At 32.7% G+C, this 15,817-nt stretch overlaps 1 protein-coding gene across 1 annotated transcript in view; it reads left to right on the forward strand.

Moving 5' to 3' along the window:
- LOC108764110 (defective proboscis extension response 4) overlaps positions 1-15,817 on the forward strand; it is a 116,452-nt gene that overhangs the window by 1,888 nt on the left and 98,747 nt on the right. The gene's annotated exons all lie outside the window — the stretch shown is intronic.

Here is a 15,817-nt window from a genome sequence, read left to right on the forward strand (position 1 = left end):
AAAATAGAGATAATTTTTTTAAAATAAAATTTTAAAATAGACGGTGGAAATAATTAAATTTTATAGTTTTAAATAAATATTCCATTCGGTCGTTCATATCCTCTTTTTTAACTAAAATTTTCAATTCGTCGACATTCAATAATTTGGCGATTGAATGAAATAGATGATTGTATCGATAATCAGAGTTTAAAACCGATTATTTCGAGGTGCAAGTGCACAAATACATGTTTCAGGCATCTAAATAAAGTTCTATAAATGTAATCTAACACGATGGATGAACGAATATTTTTTTGCTATTTCCTGTTTCCGGAATAAACTTAAAGCGGTGCAACGACACTTTGTCGCTCATTCGAACAAAACGCAGGTGTGTCAGTAAAATGGGCCACACCGACACAATGTATTGTTTTCCACACACGCGCCCGCACACGGACGCGATTATATCGAAATGTATATCACGAATAAAATGCTGTAAGGTAGACCCAATTTTCGACGAAATATTGCGATTTAATGAGCTTGGAGTTAACTAGCTATAGGATTGGTCTGTTACGAGTAAAACGCGCTAGTTTCTTTTTTATTTTATTATAATACAAGTTTGTTCGCTGGAACATTCGATAATTAAAATTTCAACGTTTTAAGATCTTGTGGTATAGTTGGTTAGAAGTTAATTCGTTGCGATCTAAAATAGTTTGCCGAACATTTATAACAAAATTAAAAAAGAGTGACTATATACCTGAAATATGTATTCTTTTTTTCTTAAGAAAAAAAAGGAACACCATTGCTAAGAAAAAGTCATGTTATGCGACATTTTGTACGATAAGATAAATTCCGTAACGTAATTTCCGCCCAGAATTACTGAAAGGTAGGATCGCTTCTCGTGTATTCCGGTGTATTCTTAAATACCACAGACCGCTATCGCATTCCAGTTGATTTCCATGCAATGAATGGACTCATGAATAAAGCGCTTTAAACCAGATCGCTCGAGATCGTTCGGCGAAAGGCATTCTGCCAATAATTTCAGAGCGAACTCTATCGACATACCGAGTTATTCATAATTCGCTATATGTATGCTGAATTGCATTAAATCGAGTACAGTCGGTAGGAGCAACGAACAATTTGATTGTTGAGGTCGAGAATTTCAAGTTGTTCTTATATCAAACTAGGCTTCACTGTAGCTTTGTCGAGCAATTTGCGGATTGTGATTCACTTCAATAATCCAACATTTTCCTTGTTAAAAGATCGCCAAGCGATTATTTTCTCAAATTGAGTAGCCCAATCGGCAAAAATCGTTAACGCCACTTAAAGTCTTTTCGGTGAGAAAATTCGTATAATTTTCTTATTCAATCTATCAATAAGATTATTTTTTAAAGTTTAAGAAGTTCATTGTTTTAGTTAACAAAACGTGTATAATATAGCATAAGAAACACAATTTTTATTTATTAAAATAAAGTGCAAAGTGACTGATTTTGAACTGGAGAAAGTATTTTAGCTGATTTTGGAACTGAGAGATAATGAAACGTTTGTAACTTTTATTTTCTGCAAAAACAGTTGATTTAACAGAATTTTTATGATTTTGAAATCTTTTTATTACCCTTTAATATAAAAAAATTACAGACTATATGTATATTTCCGCTATACCATGCCTAGTTATTTATTGGAAAAAAAACAATGTCTTTTCCTCTTTTATCTCTATGTCAAATTCAAATGAAAATAAAATAATAAACATATAACTGGAAATAAATAAAGCAAGTTTTATGAAAAATAATAATAAAAGGAAAAATTATATACATATAGTAAATTATACACATATAGAAAAATTATCTTACATTTAGTAAATCTAGTCCTGTCAGAATAGGGATTTAACTTTTTTTGTAACTTGACTCACTTTTTTTTCAGATTTTATAAGATTTATAACTGTTTTGCACATTTTTAAAACGTTCAATTTGTAACCAAGAAGCTAAGAAATTTCGAAAATATGTATTTTTTTTTATTTTTGGTTATTTTATATATTAGTTATTTAAAAATATTGCAAGACTTACTATTTAAAGTGTTGCTTAAAGAAGATATCGATCGAATGTCGTGTCGGACATGTAGCGGAAATTCACTCGTTCGTCATAAACACGCTTCACGAGTAAACCGTATATAAATTACCTGAAATTTTGCCACGTCCAGAAATGATGTATAATATGAGGCCATAATGTTACATATATACAGACACATTGCCGATGCAAGGAAATTCTATTTACGGCATTTTCTTGTATCGTGAAATTGCATTTCAAACAGAAATCTGTTAGAAATTAAGAGCAGTTTACTTAGCTTTATTATTGAAACCGTAAAGATTAAAATCATGTTTTGAATAATGTGTGTTTTAGGACGGTCCATTTAGGATTATTTTACTTAAGATTAATTAACATAGATAGAACTAGTTAATTTATCACAAGTTCCATGTAGATGAACTGATTAAACTAAATATTGAGATAAGTTGTCGAGCTTGATAGAAGTACGTATATAACTTTATGTATATATTTGCATATAAGTAAAAAACTTTGATATAATTTTGCGACACTGTTAGACCTCGAAAAACTACAAACTGAATTAGACATGCTCGGTAATTAACGCGTCTAGGTTCTGCCAGCTGTTAGCTTTGGGAGAATAAACATTGCCTGAATTAGCAGAACAAATTTTCCTCGTTTCCCAATGGCGTTTCCTTGCTCTTCCGGATGACTTTTATCGTGTGCCACCTCTGTCCCAAGGATCGAGAAATGAAGTGTCCGGAAATTTCATCGAGGGACATGAACTTTCTTACGAACGTCACGGAAAATTGAATTTTTAAGCGACGGGTTATTTGCGAGTAACTGACTGAGATTTCGACTTCGTTTGTTGACTTGTCCGTGTATATTTTCTGATTTTGTCCCGATTTCTGTATGTTACCGTTGAACAAAGGTTAATTACAACTGTAACATTATAACGAGCAAATTCGAACGATTCTCTTCATATACATTATTATGACTGTACACTCTAAATCCATTATTTATTCGCCAAATCACTGTTGTACATGTATCGCCAATAGAAACTGCATAAATTACAGCTTTTTGTAATAAACCGTGTTTCGAAAATATCGATGAAATCAGAATTTATTTGAAAGAGATATTTTCATTGAAGCGGTAAAAGAGGTAATATTTATCGCACTGGAATGAAAGGGTCGATAATTCATTGTACAACGCGATAGACGTGGAAATACAAATTGCTTTTTATATCGACGTCGAATTTGTTCTATAGACGATTATTTTTATTCTTCAATTCTGTAATTTACTTTGATCATTGGCTGTTACTGAGAGAGACAGGATGGCCGGGCAAAGAAAATCGATTTCGTGAGTAAATTCACTCGAATTTCTTAATACATCGATCGCGATACAATTGTGTGTGCAATGCGCATAATATGTAAATGCAATCCGGATATTGATAGTCTGATGTTTCTCTCGACAAGCATTGTATGAGAATTATAGATATCGAGCGGACGTGTAACACGTTTGCGGAATGCGGTTGATTGTAAGTCGAGAAGCCAATTTGCCAAACTCGAGTTCGTCGCGGACGGGTGGAGAAGATACCGCAAGAACGTAGCGACGTTCCATTGAAGTTGTAGCGCGAAGAGAATCGATGTTATTATACATACATATAACTCTATAGCAGTACCTATATCTACAGAAATGACGCGATATATCTTCGCACAGCGTGTCTTGCATCACCTTTAAGCGCCAAAATTAATTGCAAGCATGTTATTAAACTCGACACTCTGCATAACTTTTCCTACGCACCTGATGAATATATTGTTTCTCGAAACTACACTAAATACACTGTGTAATCCATACAAGATATACAGGGTGACAGAAAAGTTTGGTCATAAAGTTGTGTGCTTGTCAAATCATTAATAACATATATTTATTTAAAAAAACAAATTCCAGAGTATTCATTTTATCTTAATAAATATAAAAAATAATTAACATTTAAAATGACCCTCTTTAGCTTTAAGTTCCTTTGGGAATGGCATTAATGATGGCCGCGTATCTTTCCACGGATAAATTCTTTCAGGCAGTTAGTAAAGAGGTTTTTAGTTAGTTTATCAATGTATTATTTAATTCGATGTAGATCTTTTGATACTTTTGATATTTAGTAAGATAATGTAAGATAATGACATAATTTGTCATTATTTTGATGACAAATACCATTAATTTGCTACCTGGATAATGATTTAATAAGCGTAAAAAGGCCAAACTTTTTTTAATACAAATGAGTGAAGAAGGCCATATTTAGTCAAGGCGGGTTTGTCTAATATTTTGTCTAATACGCATTTTGCCTACTTTGCTAATTCCCTTCTATAACTCTGTAAATTTTTTTCCATTTTTATCTCCTGCGGTAGGTTATTAGACATTTTTAATTCACTATGCAGTAACATTTTTGTTCTTCTCTTGTCTTATATCTGTCAATATACAGTTTTCCTTCTTGTCTTGTCAGTATTATACCCTCTCTTTGCACGATTTCTATTTTCCTGGCCAGATAACACAGTCCCTTTGCCATTTCATGTATCAACAAATTTATATTAAATTCTATTCTTTGTTTAATAGACATAAACTGAAGTGCTTCTAGCATATCCTTAATCCTCACTTTGCTATTACACCTAAGTATTATTCTCATTCTCCTATTCTGTAATTTCTGTAAGTGTTCTCAGTTAGTCTTATTTATTCCTATTAATATCTATTTAAAAACAGTAGTTAAACAATGGAGCAATAAGTGATTTGTATATCGTACATCTCATTAATGGTGATAAGTTATCACTAATTTGTCTCAACACTACCAATCTTGTTCCTTTTTTACTTATATCATTAATGTGAGCCAGAAGTTTAAATTTTTATCAATTACTATATTCCTAGATATTTTATTTCACTAACTACTTCTAATACTTTATCTCCTATTTTTATTTCAGTGTTATTTTCAGTCACCTTTTTTCTAACTTCTCTTATTACTATTACTTTAGTTTTGCTTGCATTCAGTTTTAATCCATTCATCCTAACCGTTCCTCTATTCTTCTCATTTGCTTCTTAAATCGTTCGTTAATCTTAAAACTGTCATGTCCAGTCGTATAGATTAATGCATCATCTGCAAATAACTTTAACTTACAATTCTCAGCAATACTTTTTTTCATATCACTTATATATAAAAAACAACAGAGAGAGAGAGAGAGAGAGAGAGAGAGAGAGAGAGATTTATTAGTCTGGAAACACAATCTTAGACTGAAACCGGAGTAGATGATATCACATATAAAATTGACGAATAATTTAATATTATTGACTAATAAACATCTTTAAAGCAGTGCAAATAATTTGTTACAAAAAATATTGCCTCAATCGGGATTCGAATTGAGATCTCACGAATTTCGTACGACACCTATGAGGGCGTCTAACCAATTCGATCACCGAAGTATGTGATGATATTAATTACAGTAACCTATATGTAGGAAAAATGTCTTTTTTAAGTGACGCAAATAATTAATAAGTGAAAATGAATCGAGAAATGTTTAATACAAATGAAGAAGGTCATATTTGGCGGGTTTTAGTGCCTAATAATGTATTGTCTGAATCTTTATTATAATATTTCCAATTCAAACAAATTACGCGAGAATTACATTATATATTTGTCGATCTTGAAACACAGTCTTAGACTGAAGCTGGAGTATGTGATATCATAAATTAAATTGACGAACAATTTAATGTTATTGATGCCATGCTAAGCATCTTTAAAGCACTGTAAATAATTTTTGTCTTTGCGCATTTTTAGAATGGCCGCAGTTTACAGATAGCGAGAATAGCAGATTTATTTAATAATTAACGTTTCATTGATTTATTGAATATTCGGGTATATCCAGACTACCGGAACGACGCAAAAGTTCAAAAGACATCTGAGAGGTATTTATAAGAGATATCTGTGAAAGATTGAAATATTCTCTAGACAGTGCTACGACGTCTTTTCAACGCTGTGTCGGTCAAGTACTTGACACTGTTAGGTATTCTTCGCTTTTCCAATAACGATGACGCGTTTTTAATTTCCTTTGTCGCCGGATACGTAGAATATTCGTGGTAACTCTGGTACACCTTTGTCTATATTCTATTTTATACCATAGTGAATGCCGAAAAATTGAATTGCAGGGTAGCCGGTCGGCACGGCCGAACAGTAAATCGAAACTCCCCGCAGAGATCCCGGCACAATCGAACGTAGAGACAAATGTAGAGAGAGCGAACGCGAGAGAGCGAGAGCGAGCGAGAGAGAGAGAGAGAGAGAGAGAGAGAGAGAGAGAGAGAGGGAGAGAGAGAGCGTAAACCATTAAGAGAGAGAGAGAGAGAGAAAGAGAGAGAGGGAGAGAGAGAGCGTAAACCATTACTATTGAGCTTATCAAAGTGATTCACGTGACTGGCCGACGGCATTATGCAAATGAACCGTAAAATTATCGTAGCCTTCAGGCATCGCCAGGCAAGGGAATACCTGAACTTTCCATTATACATGACAGAGCACATTACTATAGTTACAACTGATATCTGTTTCAGAAGGTAAAGATTACATAATAATTCTCCATTGGTTACAAACTGAATTTTCGAATTATCACTCGCGAGAAGCGTTCTATCTTCAACGCGTTATGAACCGTGTCATTTAAACGAATATCAAATGACCGAAGATCCTATTTTAGAATTGATGTTGCAGTCGTTGCAGAGTAAAATGATAGTAATATAAGCTTTTTTTAACGCAAAATTTTACAGAAATTTATTCAACTTATTGATTATATGTATTATATATTCGAATTTATGTTAAAATTTAATATGGCGTGAAAACGAATAATAAATTCTAATACAAGATTGCATTGTGATTATATTGAGAGTTTATTAAAAAAGACGGAGGATATTTTTCTTTTCTTTATTCTCAATTTAATTTGTGATATTACTGCCCCAGTTTCAGTTTATTAAGATTTCAATATATTTCAAGACTGAAAACTAAATCGGCGCGTAATTTATAAAACTGGATATGTATATAAATTTACACACACACACAACGAAGTGTTATTAATTAGAATGTTATCGATATTGAATAATATCTAGTATTGCTATCGATACGTAAATTTTATGTACAAGAAAATATGCTACTTTTAATTAATATGGTATAAAATTTTCATACACTTCATACTTTTAATTATAAAATATTTATAATCTAAACCTTTATAAATATAATTAACATATAATTAATCTAATTATTAGTTTATAAAGAGAATAAGCACACTATCAAATTTAATCTTGAAATTATATGGAAGTATGTCCAACACACACAATGTCTCCTCATAATATAATATTTATCACTAAACATATCCAATAAAATATATAATAACACAAAACTGCTTAAAAATTAATATCACTTATCAATGTTATAATATTGATCTTTGTTATAGGTTATCTTTGTTATATTGGTTATCACATGGAAAGAATCATTTTATTGAAGTATCTAATTTAACTAAATATAAATTTGAAAATAATTTTGTTATACTATCAAAACAATTATATAGGACGCAAGCTGGTTGCTATAGAACATGAAAATTTTTTGCAATATTATTCATTACAATTAAATTTTCTATATAATTATTTTGATTCGGTAAAATCGTTCTTTTCGTGTAAGGAGTCCAACTGATGTATGTATGTATAACGAAATGAATTTTTAAGAGCTTGTCCCTATTTGTCCTAGTTTTTAACATGACAGATTGAACCTCTTGATAATCACTGAAGGCATAGTTTAATGTTCAATGACCTCGCTCACTTGTAAAAACGTATCGATAGCATTCTAGGCCTTAAGATCCAGCTTAACCGAATAAAGTTTATTTCTACTTTCCTTTTTTTTTTATTTTGTAATATTGATAGAGGATTGATCTGGGTAGATGATCGACAGACGAGAAGTGGCAGCCTCCGCTTGGCATGCCTCTTAGCGAGTTATCAATGTCTTCGTTCCACTTGGTCCAAGGAAACAGAAAGCGATTCCTCCAATGGCGTCGAGAATGTGTCCAGCAAATTTATACGCGCAGACAGCTGCAGCAACGAACGCGCGCACCTATATCGCTTACCGAACAGAAAAGGGATTACGACGGCCGAAGAGAGCGATGGCTCTAAAATTGGATCAAAGATTTTCTACGGCGTTGATCGAGATTGTGCTCGCGCGCGAGCGCAGCAAAAAGATTTCCTGTCATAAACAGAAAAGGCTAGTACACGTAAGCGAGTACTTATATGCCCTTAATACAGTTTCTGGTAGACGAATGATTCTCGATTATTACCGCACGTTATAACGGAATACCGTTTCGTAGCGACGATACTGTCAAAGCTTCGTATAGGTACTTATAAGGATCGAATTACGATCCCATTTACAGAACACATCCTGAGAACATCCTTAAAATGTAAGAACGTTTTCTAGATTATATTTTTAGAATGTCCCTTGAATGTCTGTGCTTTGTGTATGGATTTATATTAGACACGTTACGCCGAAAAACTACACACTTAATATTAATACGGCAAATTGATGTTTACCCTTTTGAACATATTTGAGTGAAGTAACATTGCTGTATAATTGATCGTTAAGGCGAACTCAAAGGTAAGCATCAACCTTTGAGATAAATCCGCTCGTTTACTGCCGACACTCGTACAAACTGCAGTTCATTACAGTCCGATGAATCGCTGCATTTGCGTGAATCGCGTTACGACGACGATCTCGGGAGAACTCACGCGTGGCGTTTGTAGACTAGTCGCTCCCGAGATACTCCGCATGTAGCAGTTAGACCACAGAACGCGTAATACCCACAGGAATAAATACGTGCAACGTGCTATCGCAGTGACGACGGCTGACATTGTTTATATTTTCGGATAAAGTTTTCTAGTCGATTCGTTTGGGCTTAATTAACGGCTGTCTCTCGGCGAATGCAGTTCTCAACAGGTATTAACACCTTTTCAGTAAACGACTCTGCTAGAAGAAATTAAGAGAGAGTTTATTTTGGTAGTAATATTACCATTGAAATGAGCGTTCTATAAGATTATTTTTTGGGAAATTTTGAATGCGCGGAATTCGTTCTCTGTCGTTTATTACGGAGATAATTACGAAAGTATAATTTTCGCATTTATATATATTGACAAGTTTAAAAAAATAAAAGACCTGTTTACAAAGTTAATTGCGTAAGTTAGATACTCTTGTGGATAAATAGCGTAATATCATTAAAGTTGCAGGGTTTAAGTTGATTCAAATTTATGCTCACTCGAGTATAATTTGCAACTAAAACTTTTTATTTGAACACACTTCAAAAAGCTTTACTAGGATCGTTCGCCAAGATTAATCGTGCTAGCTGTAAATCTGCCTCCGTAAAACCACGTCAATGTTAATCGGTTCACGTTAGCGTTTTTAGGTTACGAACGTAATCTGCGTCAGTCGATCTGGTTTACGATTCTTGTAATCGAAGCGGGAATAAGTTAGTCCATGTATAATACGTCTCTCTCTCTGCAGTTCGAGGTTGCTCGATCTGATTGAATCGCTCCGCTTTATCAGCGTGCAGGTACGACCGTAATTCTGAAACATCAGACCGATTCTACGCTCGACCACCTTTTGAGTCCTCCGATATTCGACGAGACGCGATGGGAAAATACGTGCGCTGTTATAGAAATATCAGGAACTATCCCTGGCTATATAAAGCGACGTCGTAAAGTATCGATGGCATAAAATAATGTGAGAAATAAAGAGTGCCATATTACAGATTATATTTATAAACTACATAAAAAGCTTTTAAACTCTTGATCATTGCAGATACTGTAGGTACATAAAGTGTCCTTGCGATGCCAACATTTTTTGGCTGAAAGAAGATTGTAAATTTCTTAACATAATTTGTTAATAAAAATTATCTAGTTTCAGGAATAGGGGAAAGGAATACATTCCATTTTTATTTCTCTGTAAATCGAATCTTTATTGTATAAAACTTACTTTGAAGAATCCTTAATTTTGGACAATTGAATTCCGATGAAATGAGTAATTACTTTTCACATATAATGTTGTTTATGCATTATGCGGTGAACAAAAGATGTATATACCAAGGCTCAATAATAGATAGTTTTTGAGTTATCAAAGATGTGAGCACAAATTTAATACCTATGATACATTGTATCTCAAAAACAATTTTTTATTGATCTTTGTGTCTACGATATCTTTTGTTTACCACATTAAAAGCTATATTATATGTGAAAATTATAATTCATTTTACCGGGATCCAATTATCCATACAATTAGTACGTGGTCTATTAATTATATGATAAATTAGATCCTGATGGAATAAATTAATTTTCACATATGATATAGCTTATAATATGATGAATAAAATATGTTACAAAAGACTCCATAATGGATAGCTTTTTGAGCTATGGTGTAATACTTGTACTCATAGACACCTTACAGGACTATCCATCAATAATTATAGGCCTTATAACATCTTTTATTATCCATATTACAAAATGATTTCATATGCGGAAACTAATTCGTTTCGGGAGTTAATTTCCATATAAATATATACGAAATCCTTTTGAAGATTTGAGTAATCTAATTAAAATTATTTATAAGTATTGCTAAGAGAAGTAATATTTATAAGAGAAATTGTTAATACAATAGCGCTATAATAATGCTTCTTCAAAATTTTGTTGATCTAATTCAAAGAAAATATGTCATTTGTGCGATGTCTTGTATTCATAATTGAAAATTGTCATAACTCTCTTCGACCACATGCAACGGTACTCTGAGCTCTGCTCGGAGTTTTTTGTTCTAGTTATATAAATAATATTCTTAACGAAACCATTGGACTGCTCCACTACGAGGTATATCGTATAGCAATAGCACGCATGGTATGGTTCTAGTATTGCGATTGAAAAATTGCCACAAGCTATAAAACATTCTCGCGTATTGCGCGATCTATTTCGCGAGTGGCACTACACGAAAATAGGTTGCACTGCAAAACATTTTCAAAAAAGACGCGTCGATTACGTGCGGACGGCTTGCGGCGAAATTGTTGTTGCTACAATCGTTTGTTCATCTTGTCGTTTTCCCGTCTGGATGTCTAACATTCGTTTCTCCGATGAGATCGATCTTTCTCTTACTTTCTCTCTCTCTCTCTCTCTCTCTCTCTTCCTCTCTTTTTATCTCTTCTTTTCTTTCTTCTTTTCCTCAAAAATAGCAATTATGGCGATATAAGTGTCCAGTGATGTCATGGAAAAGTATAAAGATGCAAAGTAATGCATACGGAAAAAATAAATTGTGATTGAATTAACAAGATATATTTGGTTAAGCAAATTTTGGTAAGAGTAAACAGAATTTTTTTTATTATAAGCAAATATTTTTGTACACGAGACATTTATATGATATCGGTTAGTGCGTATGTAGTGATAATATCCAAGTACCTGGTTATTATGACTATAAAGGAAAAAGATGGATTAACGTGACGTACGGTAAAAGAGTATTAGTAGTACTAAACAGAATTTCTAGTTAGCATAATTAAATAACATAATCTGATTTCGGAGTTCATGTCAAACCAAATATGTCTGGTTATCAAATTAGAATATATGCAATCAAATTTGCTGGTTATTTTAACTAAAATTATAGATTGTTTATGTCTCCTCTGATTATTATATATGTACGTATTTTAAGTAAGTTAATTCACTTTTCAGTGCAAACAAGTTTAAAGGTTGCAGTGGGTACCTACTTCAAAAAAGGAGAGAGAGAGAGAGAGAGAGAGAGAGAGAGAGAGAGAGAGAGAGAGAAAAAGAGGAGTGTGTATTGGCAAACTCTATCATATCAACATGATTTAGTGTAGCTTGAACTACCTATTATTCTTATTTCGCGGAATATACATTGAGTAGCCTTTAGAACTTTGGCGTACTTCACTAGTAAAATTGCTTTCACAAACTTTACGGAGATTTCTCCTTTATAGAGTTATATTTAAAAATCTTAAACGAGAAATCACGATTGTATTCAGGAAGAAACTAAATGAGGAAATCGACCAATTGTAAATTCTCCATAAGTTACGTTTGGCCAAATAGCGACGAGGATGTTGCAGCTTCTTTTTTTTTCTCCTTTCCTCTCTTTCTCTCTCTCTTTATGATTTCTCACGAATATCATTCTTAGAACGGGACGACATTCCCGACGCTTCTAATATCGGTGCGATAACGTGTGCTCTTTGCATGCATCCCGTAAACGCGACTTCTTCCGTTTCTTATCGAGCCTGAAGAATGATAACGATCCTTACGACATCTTCTCGAATCCTTTGACCTGCATTCGGCCGATTCTAGTCCGCACCGCGACACAGGATCCTTATTCACCTCGCAAAGAGCGCACCATATTTCGGATTTATTTCCGCACCGCCTCGTAGCGACTTCCGGACGCGAACTTTCCTCCGGCGCGCTTTCACGAACTCGATATAGCGGAAAATTGCTTTCCTCGCGAAACTTTTCCCGAAACTCTTTTATCCTGTGAGTGCGGAACTGTCCCGCTTTTATGCTGATCCCGAGATCGATGCGACGACTATTTCTATAACGAGTATCGTGAATTATCACACAATTCTCAAATCGTCTGAACACATTTTCGCACATATTTTATTAAGGACATATGTATATTAATTCGTTCTCATTTTAGTAAAAACGTATAAAAATACGTTAAAAATTATTACAGTATTACATATTAAATTACAGTATTACGTATAAAAATATATAGGATAATCTATAAAAATATTTAAAAATATTATAAATCAATATTTCATTACACATTGCAGATTTATTTAACTGTAACTGTAACTGTTACATAAAATAGACTATTCATCTTTTCATATAAAAAAATTTTAATTAAAAAAAAATGTTTATTTCTTTAAAAAATAGTAATGATGACTTAAATTTTAATTATATACCAGATGATTATTTTGTTTTAAATGTATAGATTTATTGGTACTATGAAAAAGAACAAAAATAATTCACTTTTGCATGGAATTATTTTTTGCCGTCGTTTTTCACGCTCGGGATTCAATACGGGCAAAATTGCTTCCTGCATGAAGGTCTCTCGAGCTTTATCATCTTCATACATGGCTCTTTATTGCCGATTTGCGAACGTAAGGTAACGAGAATTCTTATCACGATTCCCATGACTATCCTGAAATTGCAACACGGTTTCAAAGTCAGAACTGTCACGCGTGACGGTGGTTGCTACGTCCGGCAACAAAGCGGTTAGTTAGCATGTAAAATATAGAACATCGGAGATAATTGCAAAGCTGTCTTTCAAAGACATCCACTCCGCCCTAGGATTTTCTCAATCAAGAAGAAGAGAGAAAATGCGGATGACAGGTTTATCGAATTTTACAAACAAAGAGAAAGAAGCACGACTTTGCGTTAAAATCATCTCAGTCAAGAAGAAAGAATGAAAAATTTAATAATACACTATAAATTACTCTTTGCAGATACATTAGGTGAAATTTACTTCTGAGCTTTATGCTGTGTCATCATTTTAAGATATACAGCTAGATATATATTATAAATGTCCTACTAATGAAAATGTGTTACGATGTTTCTGCTGTTTAATATCGCGCTAAAGTAAAAAGCACGCTGTGCAAACGCGCTCGCGCGTGTTTGAAAATAACGTCAGTAATTTACGCGATGTCAATTATCGGGAATTCTCGTCAATATATAAATAGCATCCTCCGGTTGCTAATTTTTATCGCGTTAATATTGAAACCCATGATTAATGGAGCGTGATGTGAAGGCGTTGCACGTTGTAGACTTCATTATAATATAAGTCGATAAGGGGAAAGTAGGTTACTGCCCCGGAGCAAATTCGAAATATCATAGAAAAAGCAAACACTATTTTTCTCGATTATACAATGCACCCATTATTTTAAGAGTTTTTCTAATCCATTGTATTCATTGAAAAAAAAAAACTAGGTTGTATTGCAGCGCAATAACAAACCCGAAAGTCCAGTAAATTAGAGCGTGCATTGGAGTACATGATCTGGATGCAGATATGTTTTATAGTCAAGACCGAGGCCTTTATTTTTAAAATAAAACCTGTCCCTCTTTGATGGTTTTCATAATAGCGGCAATGGGTTCACATAACTTTTTGCATTTTTACGAGCACCTACAGTGCAGAGGTCCTCGCATTTGTTTCGCACGGAAAAAGAATAGGCTGATATTATAAAAGATCCATGTGAATTAGAATATACGTTGAATTATATTTATCAAACGAACAGATACGCTCTATATTATGAAATACATAAAGCGCATGCATGTATAAAAATATTCGCGTGTATCGAGAAAAATATCAAGCAATTCATGTCAAGCCGATCCTTTTAACAAAACAACTGTCACCGACAGCGTTACGTGTATTTTCCTCTCTCTCTCTCTCTCTCTCTCTCTCTCTCTCTCTCTCGCACACAGCTGTGTCTTCTTTAATTTATCGATTAAGGGATAAAAATAGCGATCGTTAGTATTTTTTAATATATACTGTACTAAATATCTGATTAAAATGTACAAGCTCTAATTTTACAGTACCTATATCTTAGTAGCAGATAATTTTTTAATCTTTTAATTTTTGCACAATGTCTGGAAATTAACCAGTTAATTCTCGATTTTGTTCTTTGATTTTTTTGTCACATTTTCAAATATATTTGATAATTCATCTCTCTCTTCTATCCGTGTTGAATCAACTCGTTACATATCCATATATTTCATTTAACTGATTTAAAAACTTCTTGCTTCATGTTCGGTCATAAAATTCTTCTTTTATCTCTTGTAATAGAGCTTGTCAGAATTATATCGTGATTTTATATTTGCTTTATATTATTACTTCTTTTCTATCTAACTCTTCGCACATTTTTTAACTATTATATATTCATATACAATTTATGTTGCGAATATTTGTATAATATTTTCTGCTTATTATTTATATTAATCTATTTATTAATCATGTTATATTGAATATATGACTCAGGTTACAAATCAAATCGGTATTTAACTGTAGTCTCGTTTTTTATCTGTAATTAATATCTTCATTTATACTGCATTTGTACATATGTATTATTTAATATGTCTCTTTATTTGCATTCGGTAAAGTTATTGTTATAATCATTATTATAATTATTACAATAATAATTATAGTTATAATTATAATTATTAATTAATATGTTCTGAATATATCTCCTCTGTATGCTGTTGCGTTTGCAATCTGGTATTACTTGTTGTTTAATACGAAAATCTTATCACTACATACTGCCAACTAAACATTTACTTACAGTAAATAAATATTTGTTCAGTAAAAAAAATGATTGTTAAATCAAATTAACATTTCTTGTATCAAATAAATATATCTTTATATTTAATAAATATTTAGTTGGCATGTATTCAACTAAATATTTATTAAAATTGACTGTATTTTTTTTCAGTGTAGTTAATAAGATACTTGGACTAGCTATCAGTGTTCTATTTGTAGAACCAAAAAATTTTGCACGGTTGTACTAAAATACTTTCGATATTTCATCTGATTTTATGTACAGAGTGAGGCATCTAAAACAAGCCATCTCAATAATTCGCTTGCTTTTAAAAAATAGAAAGTAAAGTTTCAAACAAAAGTTGCATGGTTTTAAGGGAGACATAATTTGGTCATGTTTTTCTTCTAAGTGGAGACGTCAAAAAGACATGAAGATCACCTCCATTTTTTAAAATAGAATTGAATGATTTTTTTA

This window comes from Trachymyrmex cornetzi, unplaced genomic scaffold, assembly GCF_001594075.2.
Source record: "Trachymyrmex cornetzi isolate Tcor2-1 unplaced genomic scaffold, Tcor1.1 scaffold392, whole genome shotgun sequence".
Lineage (NCBI taxonomy): Eukaryota > Metazoa > Arthropoda > Insecta > Hymenoptera > Formicidae > Trachymyrmex > Trachymyrmex cornetzi.